The sequence below is a fragment of the Carcharhinus amblyrhynchos genome, unplaced genomic scaffold (genome assembly GCF_965287045.1).
Source record: "Carcharhinus amblyrhynchos unplaced genomic scaffold, sCarAmb.v2.hapA scaffold_814, whole genome shotgun sequence".
Taxonomy (NCBI): Eukaryota; Metazoa; Chordata; class Chondrichthyes; order Carcharhiniformes; family Carcharhinidae; genus Carcharhinus; species Carcharhinus amblyrhynchos.
Window position 1 is genome coordinate 7,501 of NW_027650554.1, and position 19,318 is coordinate 26,818.

The 19,318-nt window shown below is 50.6% G+C and overlaps 1 long non-coding RNA gene across 1 annotated transcript; it reads left to right on the plus strand.

Annotated features, from left to right (window-relative positions):
* The first annotated feature begins 7,824 nt into the window (after positions 1–7,824).
* LOC145340167 (uncharacterized) lies at positions 7,825–17,825 on the plus strand. The gene is made up of 4 exons (XR_013886215.1): positions 7,825–7,945; positions 10,462–10,550; positions 13,912–14,092; positions 17,702–17,825. It is a non-coding gene; the product is annotated as an uncharacterized LOC145340167 (long non-coding RNA).
* Positions 17,826–19,318: the final 1,493 nt, after the last annotated feature.

Genomic DNA, 19,318 nt, shown 5'->3' on the forward strand with positions numbered 1-19,318 from the left:
GGTGGGTGTGAGTTGACGCTGGGGTTCGTGGAACGGTAGATGGGAAGGGGACAGAATGTACTTTGATGGGGTCAGAGGGACTGAGAGGCCTGGGAGTGAGTGAGCGAGTATCTCCAACTCAGCGAGGCAGGAGGGGGCCAGGTAGAAAGCCCCCCCTGCATTTCAGAAACAAAGGGAGAGCGAGCAGGTAAGCAAGAAGCTCGCTGTCTATCCTCTCCCAAACACCATGTAAGCCCCAATGCATCCAACTCCAGTCACCACTCTCTTTACGAAGAGTGCCGAGGCCTTGGATAGGATTATGAAGATTTTCTAGGATGTTCCCAGGGATTACGGGGTTCAGTGAAGAGACTGGGAGAAGCTGGGATCGCTCTCTTCGGAGGAGGGAGGAGGAGATTGAATTGAGACCTTCAGAATCATGAGCGGGAGGTTGCTTTGGATGAAGTCATTGAGGGCGATCTTACCGCTTCTAAGTCCTGAACGAGCAGGAAAATGGCAGAAATTCACACCTTTTATTGGACAACTTAAAAATTGAATCTTACCCAGACACAGTCAAAAAAAAACTTGCCAGACTTGTCTTCCACCAGCAGGGGGAGCAGGTGGGGTTGAAATTGCCTGAAAGCCGGCTGATGGCAGCAGAGGGTGCAATCGCGCACGTTCTGTGAAACCTGTCACTCTCTCTGCTAGCTATAGCTGGCTTCTGTGGCTGATACCATTTCCCCCGACTGACCGCCACCCCCCCCTCCTGCAACCAGGACTAATCTTCACTCCCTTCACTCCCCCACCCCCTGGATAGATCTCAGCTGATTATACCCCCCCCCCCCCACCACCACACAATGATCACTGTTGCAGAGTGGCAACGGTTCCACCTCCACCTCATGGGCCATCCCCAGTCTGGCCCTATCCCCTCAGATCCCACACTCTTGGCACTGCCCAGTGCCTGGTGGGCAGTGCCAGGGTGCCCAGTGGGCAGCGCCAGGCCAGCACTGCCAGGGTGCCAGGCTGGCACTGCACAAGGGCACCACCCCCTCTGCCCCTGATCTCCCCGAGATGGAGACCAGCTGTGATCCTCGCTGGGGAGAACCTTCCCCAAAGGGGTTGCAAAGGCAAGTAAACGCCAACAATTCTGTCCCCGCCCTGGGCTCACGAATAATATTTAAATCCGTATTTGAATGGATTTAACTATTATAATCAGCCTTGCACCCTGATCTCACCGGATATCCAGTGCCAGTAGGATTGTGAGAGATGAGAAATTGGGCATGAACTGGCATCGCTGGGCTGTGCACCACGATAAGGTCACCCCCCGAGAATGAGGAGAAAGTGTTTCCAGTGACGGGGGGCTCGGTAACCAGAGGGGACACAGATTGAGGAGAATCGGGAGAAGAACCAGAGGGGGAAGACGGGGAGAATTTTATTTTGGACACACAGCGAGTTGTTGTGATCTGGAAGGCGCTGCCTGAAAGGGAAGCAGGTTCAATAGGAACTTTCAAAAAGGGAAAATTGGAGAAATACTGGAAGGTTTAAAGAGATATGAGGGAGAGAGTGGGGGGGAGGACAGAGAGAGTTGGGGGAGGGTGGAGAGAGTGGGGAGGAGGGTGGAGAGAGTTGGGGGGAGGGCGGAGAGAGTGGGGGGAGGGTGGAGAGAGTGGGGGGGAGGGCAGAGAGAGTGGGGGGGAGGTGGAGAGAGTGGGGATTAATTGGACAGATCTTTTAAAGAGCTAGCACACACACAGTGGGCTGAATGGCCTGTCCCAGAGCTGCTTGATGTGACATTGGGGCTCCTCCAGCAATAGAATTAATACAGCTTGAGGCCAGCAGAGGGAGCACATACACCATGTCGTCCACCGGGGCACAAATCTCTCTCTCTCTCTGTCTCTCTCTCACTCCCTCTCTCTATCCCCCCCACTTCTCACTCTCTCTCACCCCTTCTCTCTCTCTCTCCATCTCTTTCTATCTTTCTTCTGTCTCTGTCCATCTCCATACTTTTCTCTCTCTCTCTGTACCTCTCTCTCTCCCTCCATCCCTTTCTCACTCTCTTTCTCATTCTGTCTCTCTCTATCTCCATCCCTTTCTCTTGCCCACTCTCTCTCCTTTCTCTCTCTTTCCATCCCTTTCTCTCTCTTTCTCTACCTCTCCCTTTCTCTTTCTCTCTCTCGCTCTCTCTTTATCTCTTCATCACGACCGCCATCTCTTTCTTTTTCTCCCTCTCCCTCTCTCCATCCCTTTTTTCTCTCTCTCTCATTGTCTCTCTGTACCTCACTCTATCTCTCTCTCTCTTTCTGTATTTCTCTCTCTCTTTATCTCCATTCTTTTCTCACTCTCTCTTGCTCCCTCTCTCCATCCCTTTCTCCATCTCTCCCTTTATCTCGCCATTACCACCTCCATCTCTTTCTCTTTCTCAATCTCTCTCTCTGTCTCTCTTTCTCCATCCCTTTCCCTTTCTCTCTATCTCCATCCCTTTCTCTCTCGCTTCCTCTCTCTCTCTCTCTTTCTCTCGCTCTTGCTCTGTCTCTATATCTCCATCCCTTCTTTTCTCTCTCTTTCTCTCGCTCTCTGCCACACTCCCTCTTTCTCTCTCTCTGACTTCATCCCTTTCTCTCTCTCACTCTCTCTCTTTCTCTATCTCTATCCCTTTCTCTCTCTCTCTTTATCTCTCCATCCCTACCTCTATCCCTTTCTCTCTCTCTATCTCCATCTCTTTCCCACCATCTCTCACTCTCTCCATCTCTTTCTCTCTCTCGTTCTTTCTCTAACTCTCCATCTCTTTCTCTCTCTCCATTTCTTTATTTCTCTCTCTCTGTCTCCATCTCTTTCTCTCTCTCTCTATCCGTTTCTCCTTCTCTTTCTCTCTCTCTCTATCCGTTTCTCCTTCTCTTTCTCTCTCTCTCTATCCGTTTCTCCTTCTCTTTCTCTCTCTCTCACTCACTCTCTCCTGGTCCTCTCTTTCTACAGTAAGGCAGTGATCTCCCTCTCTCTGTCTCTCTCTCTCTGTCTCTCCCATTCTTTGTCTCTCTGTCTCTCAGTCCCTCTGTGTCTCTCATTGTCTGTCTCTCTCTCTCTCTCTCCCTGTCTCCCTCTCTCTGTCTCTCTCTATTTCTGTCTCTCCCTCTCGCTCTTCCCACCCCCTCTGTCGCCCTGTGTCTCTCTCTGTCTGTCTCTTCCTCTCTCTGTCTCTCTCTATGTCTCCGTCTCTCTGTCTCTCTCTCTCTCTCTGTCTCTCCCTGTCTCTCCCTCACTCTCTCTCTCCCTCTCTCTTGCTGCCTCTCTCTCTCTCAGTGTCTCTCGCTTTCTCTGTTTCTCTTTCTTACTCCGTGTCTCCCTCTCTCTGTCTCTCTCTCTCTCTCCCTCTCTCTGTATCTCTTAGTCTATCTCTCTCTGTCTCTCTCCCTGCCTCTCTCTCTCTCTGGGACACTAAGGGACAATTTAGCACGGCCAATCCACCTAACCTGCACATCTTTGGACACTAAGAGCAGGATTTACAACCTCGCTCGAACAAGTCCAGAAACACTTGCCCGAGGTCACTGGACATTTCCGCTGTCCATCTCTCGTCTGTTCCGAGTCCGTGATAGGCGAGGTGTGAGGATTCTGGTATAAGGGTCAGTTTAGCCTGGCCAATCCTTGTAACCTGCACATCTTGGACATTTGTTGCACTGTCTCACCCAAGTCTCTGCATTGAAATCTTTCACACCTTTCAGTAAATATTGTGTTTCCAGTTCTCGTGACAGAGTGAATTTTTTCACACTTGTCCACATTGTACTCCACCTACTGCCTACTCGGTCTAGCCCCAAGGGGGCTGAATGGCCTCCACCTGATGCTCCTATGGGGCACTCAGACAGTGTTGAGAGATTTCAGCCAATGTCATTTCCATCTCTGGCTCAGGGGACCTCTCACCGGAGGGGGGGGGGGAAGTGTCCCTCAGTCCCTGGGATCACTGCACAGCGATTGGGGGCAGGAGCACTGTGTGGCCATTCACACTCAGGGAGCTTAGAGCAGACTGCCTGCATTCCCGTAGCGCCCATCTTGGAGTGAGACCTCCCAAAAAGCTTCACAGGAGAGATTACCAACCAAAATCCAACCCCAAATCACCCCCCCTGCAGACATGAGGGTCAGAGGAGAAAACACTCGGTCAGAGATAAAGCTTCTTAACGGAGGGAGAGAAACAGACAGAGGGAGAGAGAGAGGCAGGAGGAGAGGGAGAGAGATAGTGTGTGTGTGTGAGAGAGAGAGAGACAGAAAGAGAGAGAGAGAGACAGTGAGAGATAGAAAGAGAGAGAGAAGCAGACAGAGAACGGACAGAGAAAGAGGGAGAGGGAAACAGAGAGAGAAAGAGAGAGAGAGAGACAGAAAGAGAGAGAGAGAGAAACAGACAGAGACACAGAGAGAGAGACACGCAGAGAGAGGGAGAGAAAGGGAGACAGAGACAGACAGACAGAGAGAGAGAGAGGGGGAGAGAGAGATAGAGAGAGGCAGAGAGAGAGAGAGGGGAGAGAGAGAGAGAGACAGACAGAGAGAGAGAGGGGGAGAGAGAGACAGAGAGAGGCAGAGAGAGAGAGGGGGAGAGAGAGAGAGAGACAGACAGAGAGAAAGAGAGGGGGAGAGAGAGACAGAGAGAGGCAGAGAGAGAGAGAGGGGGAGAGAGAGAGAGAGACAGACAGAGAGAGAGAGGGAGAGAGGGAGAGAGAGACAGACAGAGAGAGAGAGGGAGAGAGGGAGAGAGAGACAGACAGAGAGAGAGAGGGAGAGAGGGAGAGAGAGACAGACAGAGAGAGAGAGAGAGGGAGAGAGAGGGGCAGAGAGAGGGAGGGAGAGACAGAGAGAGGCAGAGAAAGAGAGAGAGGGAGAGGGAGCGAGGGAGAGGGAGCGAGGGAGAGGCAGAGAGAAAAAAAAACAGAGGAAGAGAGACAGAAAGAGAAAGGGAGAGGTGGAGGGATTTCAGGAGGGAATTCCGGAGCTGAAGACCCCCCAGGCAGCTGAAGGAACGGTCGCCAATGGTGGAGCGAAGGGAATCAGGGGGTGCTCAAGAGGCCGGGATTGGAGAGAGCAGAGATCTCATCTGGAAGAGGGAGCAGCGATAGGGAGGGAGTCGTGAGAAAACTATGGAGGATGGAAAAATCCGGAGAGGAATTTTAAAATGGAGGCGTAACGGTATTGAGTGAATAGGTCAGCGAGGGCGAGCGAGACTGGCTCTGAGTTTGGACAGGAGGCTGTGGGGGTTCAGGAGGGGGTTCCGTTGGTGAAGAGTATTAGTGGGGGGACAGCGTGACTCGGAGGGAGTGGGAATAGTGAGGGTGCAGATCACAGAGGGACAGAGTTTCACCCTGTGAGGCGGGGTGAAGGTGGGCCGTTTGTTACAGCGATGGAGAAGATGGCAATGGGGGGGGGTCAAATTCCGTTGTCCTGTGTGTGGAGGTGGTGGGGGGGCGATTGGGGGTGGTGGGTACGGAGTGAGGACGTTGCCGGGGCGTTGCCGGGGCGTTATATTTTCCAGCGTGCATTCCCGGCCTGCGGCTCAGGCTTTTTGAAGTCACTGCCATTATCCAATTTGTTTTTGATATGGGAAAGCCTATCGTGGGCTTGTAAAGCTGTGTTTATATTAAAGCCTGCTTATTGACTCTGTGCCGGGAGGAGGAGGAGGAGTGGGGCGGGTCAGGAAGACGCAGTTATATTTATCAAATTAACTCAGGCTTCGTTGGCTGCAGTAGGCCTGAGGCAGCCCAGCCCAGCAGTTGGGTATCTCGAAATAATGTTGGTGCCGACTGATTGTAGGACGGGCCCCCCGCGGTCTGGGAGCCACCTGCTCGTTTAGTCATGTCGCTAATCTTTAAATAGACGTCCTCTTTTCATTACGAGAAAGATTGCCACCTTCTCTCTGAGGAAGAGATTCATTTACTCTCGTAATAACGGCAGTTCTCGCCCAGAACCGGCCAATCGTAAACTTCGGCAGGGAGGAGTGTGTTTGCTCAGGGTCCTTACAGATCCCAGATTTGGGAATTCCAACCCCCCCCCCAGCCCCGCCCCACCGCCACACTCGCACCGGCTCCCATCCTCCCAAGAAACACCTCCATTTAAAATCCTCACCCTCCTTTCCAAATCCCTCCCTGGCACCCCCCTCCCTGTCAGTGAGTGTGAGACGTTACAAAAGAAAAACAGGGCGGGATTTTCTGGACAAGGTCACTTCCAGGGCTGGAAAACCTCTCCCAAGGTCAACAGGTCAACACCATAGACCCACAAGGCTGTGTTCTCAACCCCTGACTAAACTCCTTATACACTTAGCACCGTGCGGCCAAATTCGCCTCCATCTCCATCTTCAAGTTTCGCTGACGACACCACTGTATTGGGTCGGATCTCAAACAATGATGAGACAGAATACAGGAATGAGATAGAGAATCTGGTGAACTGGTACAGCAACAATAATCTCTCCCTCAATGTCAACAAAACAAAGGAGATTGTCTCGACTTCAGGAAGCGTAGAGGAGAACATGCCCCTGTCTACATCAAAGGGGATGAAGTAGAAAGGGTTGAGAGCTTCATGTTTTTAGGTGTCCGGATCACCCACAACCTGTCCTGGTCCCCCCCATGCCAATTATAGTTAAGAAAGGCCCACCAACGCCTCTACTTTCTCAGAAGACTAAGGAAATTTGGCATGTCCGTTACGACTCTCACCAACTTTTACAGATGCCCCATAGAAAGCATTCTTTCTGGATGTATCACAGCTTGGTATGGGCTCCTGCTCTGCCCAAGACCGCAAGGAACTACAAAGAGCTGTGAACGTAGCCCAATCCATCAGGCAAACCAGCCTCCCAATCATTGACTCTGTCTACACTTCCCGCTACCTTGGGAAAAGCAGCCGGCATAATTAAGGACCCCACGCACCCCGGGCATTCTCACTTCCACCTTCTTCCGTCGGGAAAAAGGTACAAAAGTCTGAGGTCATGTACCGACCGACTCAAGAACAGCTTCTTCCCTGCTGCCGTCAGACTTTTGAATGGACCTACCTCGCATTGATCTTTCTCTACACCCCAGCTATAACACTACATTCTGCACCCTCTCCTTTCCTTCTCTATGAGCGGTATGCTTTGCCTGTATAGTGCGCAAGAAAGATTACTTTTCACTGCATCCTAATACACACGACAATAATAAATCAAATCACATCAAAACTTTGCTGAAATTCAAAACATAGAAAATAGGAGCAGGAAGAGGCCATTCAGCCCTTTGAGTCTGCTCTGCTGTTCATCCGCCTTGATAACCTGATTGTATTTTCCCCTGTTCTGCTGATCCCCTTCGCCCCGTATCTAACTGCTCCTTGACAGGGTGGCACAGTGGTTAGCACCGCTGCCTCACAGCACCAGGGACCCGGGTCCGACTCCCGTCACTGCAGAGGCTGCACATTCTCCCCGTGCCTGCGTGGGTTTTCCTGCGGTTTCCTCCCACAGTGCTGGTTAGGCTGCCAAATTCTCCCTCGGCGTCACCCGAACAGGCGCCAGAGCGGGGTGACCAGGGGACTCCCTCGGCTGCTTTCCTGCGGTAGTGAATTCTGGAGGCTGGCGCCCACTCTCCTGGGCGAAGAAGGTTCGCCCCATCTCCCGCCTCTCGTTACTCTGACCAGTGCCAACAGTGAGGTGGATTCTTCATGGGGAAACGTATAATTCATCTTCAAACAGAGAGACAAGAAAACATCTCAGCACACATTGATATTAAATTGGAGACAGACTGGAATTTAAAGGGCTTGCCAAAGTGATACTGAACGGAGCCCTTAATTTGGTAGTGTGCAATCATTCGGGAGACACGATACATCCACGTGACAACAGGCTATCCAAAGTCCCAGTGTCTCTTATTTCCATTTTCCTTAATTAAAATAATTACCATGGGCGATCAGACAATTTGACAATATAAAGCAAGCTGGGAAACATCGAGATCAGACACTGACTGGCTGCTATACAGGAATCAACGTGAGTTATATTCTTTCTTTCCCTCTCCTGAATCAAGCCTTGCTTTTCCTCGGATATGATTTGATTCTACAATACTTCACACTCTTAGCATCCTCTGATACCCTCCCGCCGTCCCTCACTGCTCTCTATTTAACCCAAAGGCTAAGGGGGAGAGGGCAACTTCTGTTCAGACTGGGACAAAGCTGGGGTTTGTCCTCCTCAGAGCGGGGAAGGTTAAGGGGGAGATTGAATCGAGGCGTTCAGGATCACGAGGAGGGGGGGCGGTTTGGGTGGAGTGAATGAGGAGGAAGTGTTTCCGGTGGCAGGAGGCTCGGTGACCAGAGGGGACACAGGTCGGAGAGAATCGGGAAAGGAACCAGAGGGGACACAGGTCGGAGAGAATCGGGAAAGGAACCAGACTGGGGGAGAGTTTTATTTTGGCGAGTTGTTGCTGCCTGAAAAGGGGAACGGATTCAATCGGAACTTTCAAAAGGGGCAATTGGAGAAATACTGGAAGGGGGAAAGTTTACAGGGATGTGCGGGAGAGAGAGAGGGGAGTAATTCGATAGATTTTCAAAGAGCCAGCACAATACACAATGGGCTGAATGGCCTCTCTTTGTGCTGTGTGATTGGGAAAGTGGAACTGAGCCACGACAGATCAGCCATGATCTTATTGAATGGCGGGGCAGGCTCGAAGGGCTAGATGGCCTACTCCTGCTCCTATTTCTTATGTTCTTATGTTCTTATGCTCAGTGCGTAGGCCACTGGTCACTCAGAGTGGGAGATGAGATTTATCCACCTCGGTCTCAGCCTTTCTCTTTGTCTGTATCTCATGCTGTCTCTCTCTGTTCCTCTCTCTTTCTCTCTCTCCATCTCTCTTGTACTGTAGATGTCTCTCTCTCTCTTGCTCTCTACTTCTGTGTCTCTCTCTCCATCTATCTGTCTCTAATTTTCTCCTTCTCTCTGTCTCTCTCCATCTATCTCCCTCCCTCTCTTTCTCTTACTCTCTGTCAGTCTGTCTATCTCTTAATTTGTCTCTTTTTCTTCCTCTCTTCCTCCTTCTCTCTCTGTCTCATGCTGTTGATCTTTCTGACTGCCCTTCTTTAATTCTGTCTTAGTCTCCCCCTCTGTTTGTCTCACCCTCTCTCTGTCTCTCAGCTCTTTCTCTCTGCGCTTTCTCTATCTCTCTCACTCTCTGCATCTGCCTCTCTGTCTTTCTCTCTCCGCTCTATTTTCCTTGTTCCCTCTATGTCCCTTTCACTCTATCTCTCATACAGTCTTATTTCCCTGTCTAACTCTGTCTCAGTCTCATTTTCTCTCCATCTTTGCCTGTCAGTTTTCCCTACCTGTCTATCTCTCTCTTTCTCTCTTGTTCTGCCTATTTCTCTCCCTCTCTCCCCTTGTCACCCTCTCTCTCTCTGTCTCACTCTCGTCTCTCTCTCTGTCTCTTGCTTTCTCTCTCTCTCCCCATGTTGCTCTTCTGTGGTCTCTCTCTCTGTCTGTCTCTCTCTCTCACTATCTCCCTCTCTCTCTGTCTTTCTCTCTCTGTCTGGCTCTCTCTGTCTGTCTGTCTCAGTCTCCCTCTCTCTCTGTCTCTCGCCTTCTCTGTCTCCCTCTGTCTCTCTTGCCATCTCTCTCTTTCTGTCTCTGTCTCTCTGTATCTGCCTCTGAGTCTCTGTCTCTTTCTCTCCATCATCCTGCCTTTCTCGCTATCTCTCCCCCTCTCTGTCTCTGTCAGTCTGTCTGTCTGTCTCTATCTGTTTCTCTCTCTCTCTTTATGTCTCGCTCTTTGTCTTTCTTTCTCTGTCTCTCTGTTTCTGTCTCTTTCTCTCCATCACTCTTCCTCTCTCTATCTCTCCCTCTCTGTGTCACTCTGGCTCTGTCTCTCTCTCTCTCTGTCTCTCTCTTTGTCTCTTTCTCTCTCTCTGTCTCTGTCTCTTTCTCTCCATCACTCTGCCTCTCTCTCTATCTCTCCCTCTCTGTGTCTCTATCTTTCTCTACCCTTCTCCCTATCCACTGGTGGCCAAGCTCGCTGGTGGTTGCATATGGGCTCAGGATGTACCAATGTAATTCATCACTTTCCGGGTGAATGGACAGTGAATGGTGTTTTTGATGAGTGTCTCTCGTCTGTTCCGGGTGGTAAAATTCCAGCTGGGGTGTTAGTTATTCGGGGGGGTGGTGGGGGGAGAGGGCTGTGGATACGCTCTCTGTCAAACCACTTCATTGGTGTGGGTCACAGCCTTGGACTCGGATCTCCTCCTGTCTGACACTCCCTCCCAGAAACTCAGGAACCAAAAGGTTAGGTTGGAATCTTACCACCCCCGACACTGGTAGGATTTCACCATCCCGCCACAGCGAACGGAGATTTAGCTGGGTGCCAAATTCTCCGACCTCAGTGCAGGGGGAGCGTGGCGAGAGTGGGCAGTAAGATTGTGCCCTTAGCCATCCCAATATTCAGGGAGAATATTCATTCTCCTGTTACACTGCGTGGAGGCAACTCTCTCTAACAACACTCTAACATCCCTGAACTCTTTCAGAATCAGCCAGGACTAAAACCTCCCCAAAACCATGAAGCTGACCCTCGTTACCGTGGCTACTTGTGTCGTCCTGTTGGCTACTCTTGCAGGTAAGTGCAGAGAGAGATGGAGAAAGCAGAGAGAGAGAGAAAGGGAGAGAGATCGATAGAACGCAGCAACGCATAGAGAGAAGGGGGGGGGGGTGCAGGTTGGGACAAGAGGTGGAAGGTGATTAAAAGAGAGACAGAGAGAGAGAGAGGGCAGCATGGTGGCACAGTGGTTAGCACTGCTGCCCTCCAGTGCTAGGGACCCAGGTTCGATTCCTGTCTTGGGTCACTGTCTGCGCGGAGTCTGCACCTTCTCCCTGTGTCTGCGTGGGTTTCGTCCGGGTGCTCCACTTTCTCCCATAGTCCGAAAGATACGTAGGTAGGAGGAGGATTGGCCATGCTAAATTACCCCTTAGTGTCCAAAGATCCGTCGGGTAGGGGAATTAGTGGGGTAAATATATGGAGCTATGGGGATAGGGTGGGATTGTTGTCAATGTAGACTCAATGGGCCGAATGGCCTCCTTCTTCACAGTAGGGATTCCATGGTTCTATAAATGGAGGATATGGAGAGAGAGTATCAGGAGAGATGGAAAAGAGTGTACAGGAGATTCAGGGAGAGCTGATGAGGAAGCGAGGGAGATTTAGAGAGCGGAGGGCGTGTGTCGATTTGGAAAGACAAACAGACAGAGGGATATTGTGACGGAGTCTATTACCAATCAATGCAAAGATTTTATCAGGATGTGTACATTATTTAAATGTATTGTTTTAACACAGCTATTTTGGCCTCTGTCTGAGAAACTATTTCTTCACAATCTTATTCACTGATATCGGCAGACTAATGCTCACTGAGACTATAACAGTGTGATAGCAAACTACACAACTAGAACAGTCTCCAATCCTCAGGCTCAGGCTCCAGCCTCCAACACGAACAGACCCCAGGTCTCAGGCCCAGGCCCCAGGCTCCAGCACTGTAACAGACTTCAAAGCCTTAGGTCTAGGCCTGAGGCTACAGCACTGTAACAGGCCCCCGACTCCAGCACTGCAACAGGCCCCAAGCCTCAGGCCCAGTGCCCAGACTTCAGCACTGTAAAAGACCCCAGGCTCCAGTGCTGTATCAGGCCCCAGGCTCCAGCACTGTAACAAGCCTTAGGCTCTAGCACTGTCACAGGCCTCAGGCTCCAGCACTATAACAGATTCCAAGCCTCAGGCCCAGGCCCGAGTTTGCAACACTGCAACAGGCCCCTGTTTCCAGCACCGTAACAGGCCCAAGCCTTAGGCCAAAGCCCAAGACTCCAGAATTATAACAGGCCCAAGGCTCCAGCAGTGTAACAGACCCCAAGTTCTAGAACTGTAACAGGCCCCAGGCTCCAGCAGTGTAACAGGCCTCAGGCTCCAATACTGTAACAGACTCCAAGCCTCAGGCCCTGGGTCCAGGCTCCAGCACTGTAACAGGCCACAAGTTTCAAGCCCAGAGCCAAGGCAGCAGAACTGTAACAGGCCCCAGTCTCCAGCAATATAACAGGCCACATTCTCCAATACTATAATAGAACACAGTTTGCAGATCCAGGGCCCAGGTTCCAGCATGGTTACAGGCCTGAGGATAGGCCTCATCGGACTGATAGACCTGGCATTAACAGAGAGACTCAAGCCTCAAAGACTCTGGAATCTCAACTGGAAGGAAAAACAGTTCAGAATAGTCAGATCCCAGTAAAAATTAGAGACCCCATTTCAACATATCCAAGTTCAAACAAGTCCGACTGGTGTTCCTGTCACTGGCTCCACTGTCTAGAACAGACAGGGATATCAAAGCTGGAATATTCCGGGAAGAGTCAGGATTGCAGAGTTTGATGTGAGGAGAGAAATCAAAGGCATTCTCGTCTCCAATTACCATTAACTTTATTTAAGATTGAGAGTTCCTCATGCTAAACTCTGCCAATAATTACAGCCTGTGAGGAACTCATAAAGACAAAGTAATTGTGGAAACAATCCCTCAGGACATGCCCCTCCCGTACAGTAAAGATGGCCGTGTGTGTGTGTGGGTGTGGGTGTGTGGGTGTGTGTGGGTGTGTGTGTGGGTGTGTGGGTGTGGGTGTGTGTGTGTGTGTGGGTGTGGGTGTGTGGGTGTGGGTGTGTGTGTGTGTGTTTGTGGTTTAGCAAATTAAACATCTCAGGCACATCAGATAGGATTTCACAAAATAAAACACTCGCTGTTCAGTGAATTTCATCTTTGAGAAAATTTCCCACTTTTATATCCCTGTACCACCATCAAACACTCCCAGGACAGGGACAGCACGGGGTTAGATACAGAGTAAAGCTCCCTCTACACTGTCCCCCATCAAACACTCCCAGGACAGGTACAGCACGGGGTTAGATACAGAGTAAAGCTCCCTCTACACTGTCCCCATCAAACACTCCCAGGACAGGGACAGCACGGGGTTAGATACAGAGTAAAGCTCCCTCTACACTGTCCCCATCAAACACTCCCAGGACAGGGACAGCACGGGGTTAGATACAGAGTAAAGCTCCCTCTACACTGTCCCCATCAAACACTCCCAGGACAGGTACAGCACGGGGTTAGATACAGAGTAAAGCTCCCTCTACACTGTCACCCATCAAACACTCCCAGGACAGGTACAGCACAGGGTTAGATACAGAGTAAAGCTCCCTCTATACTGTCCCCCATCAAACACTCCCAGGACAGGTACAGCACGGGGTTAGATACAGAGTAAAGCTCCCTCTACACTGTCCCCATCAAACACTCCCAGGACAGGTACAGCACGGGGTTAGATACAGAGTAAAGCTCCCTCTACACTGTCCCCATCAAACACTCCCAGGACAGGTACAGCACGGGGTTAGATACAGAGTAAAGCTCCCTCTACACTGTCCCCCATCAAACACTCCCAGGACAGGTACAGCACGGGGTTAGATACAGAGTAAAGCTCCCTCTACACTGTCCGCATCAAACACTCCCAGGACAGGTACAGCACAGGGTTAGATACAGAGTAAAGCTCCCTCTACACTGTCCCCCATCAAACACTCCCAGGACAGGTACAGCATGGGGTTTGATACAGAGTAAAGCTCTCTCTACCCAAAAAATTCCCCTTGATCTACATTGTTAAGGAGAGAGACGATCTGGGTTATTGTTACATTGTTGTTTGTGGGATTTTGCTATGTGTAAACTAATTGCTGCAATCTGGACATTACAACGTTCAAACTCCTCGATTGGCTGTGAACCATTCTGGATATTCTGAGTTGGCGAACTCCTGTGATGTGGTGAGGACTGTTTGTAACTCTGAGGAATGGTGTTATATTGCAATATAAATTGTTGTTGGAGATCGGCTCCGTCTGATCAGGGTCAGGATCAGTCATTAAGGGGTGGCTCTGTTCACTGCTGTTTCACGCTGTGTAAAATTTGCCTCCTCAGAAAGCACGCCCACCCCGGCAAGTCCCCTCCTCAATGTCACCGCTCCAACAGCTGCTGCCTCCATGGTCGACCGCATTATGGCTTTCCAGGATCATGTCCGGCAGTGGGCCAATCAGCTGAGCGAGAAAACACGCTCCGCCTTCCAGAAACTTCAGGTCCAGGAGGTCAACAGGGTCATGAGGTGAGTCCAGCCCCACTCCTCCAATTCCACATTCAATCTCTCTCTCTCCATTTCCACACTCAGTCTCTTTCTATTTCCACACTCCCCCCATTTCCTCTCTCTCCACATTCCCCCATTCCTCCCTCTCCATGTTTCTACACTCTCCCCGTCCCCCTCTCTCTATCTCCACATTCCTCCATCCCTCTCTCTCTCTCTATCTCCACATGCCCCCCATCCCTCTCTCTCTCTATTTCCACACTCTCCCCATCCCTCTCTCTCTCTATCTCCACATGCCCCCCATCCCCCTCTCTCTCCACATCCCCCTATCTCTCTCTCTCTGTTTCCACACTCTCCCCATCCCTCTCTCTCTCTATTTCCACACTCTCCCCCATCCCTCTCTCTCTCTGTTTCCACATGCCCCCCATCCCCCTCTCTCTCCCCATCCCTCTCTCTCTCTGTTTCCACATGCCCCCCATCCCCCTCTCTCTCCCCATCCCTCTCTCTCTCTGTTTCCACACTCTCCCCATCCCTCTCTCTCTCTGTTTCCACACTCTCCCCATCCCTCTCTCTCTCTATTTCCACACTCCCCTATCCTTCTCTCTCTCTCTATTTCCACACTCCCCCATCCCTCTCTCTCTCTATTTCCACACTCCCCCATCCCTCTCTCTCTCTATTTCCACACTCCCCCATCCCTCTCTCTCTCTACTTCCACACTCCCCCATCCCTCTCTCTCTCTATTTCCACACTCCCCCATCCCTCTCTCTCTCTACTTCCACACTCCCCCATCCCTCTCTCTCTCTATTTCCACACTCCCCCATCCCTCTCTCTCTCTATTTCCACACTCCCCAATCCCTCTCTCTCTCTATTTCCACACTCCCCCATCCCTCTCTCTCTCTATTTCCACACTCCCCCATCCCTCTCTCTCTCTCTATTTCCACACTCTCCCCATCCTTCTCTCTCTCTCTACTTCCACACTCTCCCCATCCTTCTCTCTCTCTCTATTTCCACACTCCCCCTATCCCGTCTCTACTTCAGTCGTTTCCAACCTTTCTCAGTAACCCGGTACACCCTGACGGGACGAACTATTCCAACACTCCCACGTACTTCACCAGCTGAACTGATGGCTCAGAAAGGCCCCGTAACATTGTGAAGTGACAGCGGCCAATCACATACAAGGGTTGGGGCCCCCCCGGTGACCGGTCTCCATGGAGACGGAATATTGGCGCCCGCTACATTTTTGGCGGGTTCCACGCGAGCCCTTGTCATTTCACAGAGAGCGATTTGGAAAGGCAGTTTAACAACCAGTAACAAATCTCAAATTACATTCTTTTGTTTAATTTTTAACAAGTGCCTGCCTTCAATGAAGAATAATTAAATTGAACAAAGCCCCGATGGGGGGGAAGGAGAAAATGTCACAAACTCACCAATTAAATTGAGCAAATGTGTCACATTCAAAAATCAGAGGAAAGGAAGTTTCGGATGGAAGTTGCCCTGAACTATTCAGCTGATTTTGTTCATCGTTGTGACCATCCCCATTCTCAACTGAATGAAGTTGTGGAGTTCTGCATTTTTCCATGGAATTAATTATAAAATTGATGGATGTGTGATCATTTGGGCTTTGATGAGGCGAAAGGCAAACTTGTCTGTCCCAAACTTGCCCATTTTTAAACTCAAAAAAAGAAAGCAACATTTTTGAGCGGCTGGGTGGCGCAGTGGTTAGCACTGCTGTCTCTCAGCGCCACGGATCCCGGTTCGAATCCCGGCTTGGGTCACTGTCTGTGTGGAATTTGCACATTCTCCCCGTGTCTGTGTGGGTTTCCTCCCACAGTCCAAAAGATGTGCTGGTTAGGCACATTGCCCATGCTAAATTCTCCCAGAGTGTACCCGAACAGGCGCCGGAGTGTGGCAACTAGGGGATTTTCACCATAACTTCATTGCAGTGTTAATGTAAGCCTACTCGTGACACTAATAAATAAACTTAAATAGATGTTTGATTAATCGATACTGTGATGTTTGGCGGCAAGTTTATATTTAGTAAATACAGCACCTATTAAAAGGGTTGTTTCTGTTCAAAGGGTGAGGTTTCGAAGAATGTCACAGACATTTTCACTGAGGAAATTGGAATTGAGAAAATTTGCAACCTTCCCAGAATATGCACACATACAAAAAAATAAAATCAGACAGCTCCAACCCAGAGGAATGGGTTTTCGTTTTAAAAAAGCACAAAGATCTCAGAGAAAATGGAATTAATTTTCATTGAAGCTATTTGACCTAAAGCAGAGTGTGAATCCTCTCCCACCTTCTCCAACTTCAAAAGGACAGTTTCCCAATCCCAACAAGAGCTAAACAACCAGCAAACAGAATCAAAGAATCCCCACCGAGCAAAAGAAGGCCATTCGGCCCATTGAGTCCCATCTCTCCGGGCACTTTAGCACGGCCAATCCCCCTAACCTACATATCCTGGGACACTAAGGGGCAATTTAGCACGGCCAATCCAGTTACCTGTACATCTTGGGACAGTAAGGAGCAATTTAGCATGGCCAATCCCCCTAACCTACACACCTTGGGACACTAATGGGCAATTTAGCACGGCCAATCCAGTTACCTGTACATCTTGGGACACTAAGGGGCAATTTAGCATGGCCAATCCCCCTAACCTACATATCCTGGGACACTAATGGGCAATTTAGCACGGCCAATCCAGTTACCTGCACATCTTGGGACAGTAAGGGACAATTTAGCATGGCCAATCCACCTAACCTACACATCTTGGGACATGAAGGGGCAATTTAGCATGGCCAATCCACCTAACCTACACATCTTGGGACACTAAGGAGCAATTTAGCATGGCCAATCCACCTAACCAGTACCTCTTTGGACACTAAGGGGCAATTTAACATGGCCAATCCACCTAACCTACACATCTTGGGACACTAAGGAGCAATTTAGCATGGCTAATCCACCTAACCAGTACCTGTTTGGACACTAAGGGGCAATTTAACATGGCCAATCCACCTAACTTGCACATCTTTGGATACAAACGGGTAATTTAACATGGCCAATCCACCTAACCCCCACATCTTTGGACACTGAAAGGCAATTTAACATGGCCAATCCACCAAACCTACACATCTTTGTACACCAAAGGGTAATGTGGAGAATAAGGAGAGAGGGGATTGTGGGGAATGGGAGGCATGCGGTAATTTGGAAAGTTTTATGAGGTAGATTGCGTAGGTTAGCCTGATATTGCCTTGTGTATAGAAGATGATGTGTTTTGGACAATTGAAAGGACTTGGGAAGTTTGGGAGAGAGAGATGATAGCCTCTGCTGATGGTGGGGGTGGGAGTGTGGAGTTTAGAATAAGGTTAGATAAAGAGCCCGGATATCTGGGGAGTGGAATTTGGGAACTTTCTCCCCAGAGAGAAAGTTTCACAATCTGGAAGGGGTGAAATGGAACTTCCCAATGGGATGGATGCTGGAACCGTGGGGATTAACAGTTAACCGGGGCTGGGCGGATGGAGTTAAGTTCAAGTCACAATTGTATTGAATGTTGGAGAAGGCCTGAGGATCCAACCTGGGTGAAAGTCTCTCATCGTTCCTCCAATTTTTTTCTCTCTCCCTGTTTTCCAGCTCCTGGTTCTCCAACATCGGAAAGCAGTTTGGAGGTTTCGGAAAGAAGGCTAAATGAAGGCTTGGGCACGGTCGCGCGCACTCCCCCTCCCAAATCCGCCACAAATCCCGCTCCCCCTCCGTTTCCCCATCCCCCTCCGCCTCCCCCTCCACCTCCCCACCTCCCCCCGCCTCTCCATCCCCCTCCCAAATCCGCCACAAATCCCGCTCCCCCTTCCCACGCCAGCCCCTTTCTCCAGCCCCTTCCGCCTCCCCATCCCCCTCCGTCACCCCCTCCGTCTCCCAAGCCCCCTCCCCCTCGTCATCTCCCTCCCTCCCCCGCTCTCCCTCCCTCCACGCCGCCAGACCCTCCCCCTTCCCCCTCCCCCGCCCCACCCCCTCCCCCGCTCACCACCGCGCGCGGCCCACTCCCTCCCCCTCCTCCCGGCCACTTTCCCGCGCCGTGTCGCCAATGGCTACCGGCGCGGAGAGGAGGAGACTTCCCAGCCCTTCCCGTTCTAAAGGCCGGATCACACCTTACCGGAGGAACTCCATCCTCCTCGTACGCCTTCCCTCTCGCACGGAGGTGAGGGTGTCGAGGAGTCACCCCAGATTTTAAGTAATGCTTTGCTCATGAGGAGAGGTAATGCAGAGTTCACTTCTCTCCCAACCGTAGCTGCTAAGGCCTCGCTCGGCACAATCTGTACGTTGTACCTGAATTAACCGGAAATAAAGAATTCCCAATCCATGAGCAGCCTGTCTGGTGAATTATTGGCCAATTGTAACCGCGGTGAGGACCTCCCGCTGCACTCAGGCCACAAGTTTCTGGCCTCACTCATCCCTCCCAAAGTCAACTTTCCATTGTCTTTCCCTCATCCACTCCCATTCCCGTGGCAGACGGAAAAATAAAATTCCGGCTATTGTGTCTGAGTCGTGGGAGCAGGAGGAGACCATTCAGCCCATTGAGCCTGTTCCTTGATTCAGTACAGACAGACAGGGCTGATTCTCCTCTCTGCTGTCCTATCCCTGAATACCTGGTCATACCTCAGTCACCATCTCGAACTTACTCAATGTCTAAACATCCTCAACTCACTGGGTTTAAGAACTCTACACCATTTCCCCCAATATTTCAGTGCCACTGACTCTCACTGGGTTACTGTTTCACCGGCACTGACTCTCACTGGGTTACTGTTTCACTGGCACTGACTCTCACTGGGTTACTGTTTCACTGGCACTGACTCTCACTGGGTTACTGTTTCACTGGCACTGACTCGCACTGGGTTACTGTTTCACCGGCACCGACTCTCACTGGGTTACTGTTTCACTGGCACTGACTCACACTGGGTTACTGTTTCACTGGCACTGACTCTCACTGGGTTACTGTTTCACTGGCACTGACTCGCACTGGGTTACTGTTTCACTGGCACTGACTCTCACTGGGTTACTGTTTCACTGGCACTGACTCGCACTGGGTTACTGTTTCACTGGCACTGACTCGCACTGGGTTACTGTTTCACTGGCACTGACTCTCACTGGGTTACTGTTTCACTGGCACTGACTCTCACTGGGTTACTGTTTCACTGGCACTGACTCTCACTGGGTTACTGTTTCACTGGCACTGACTCTCACTGGGTTACT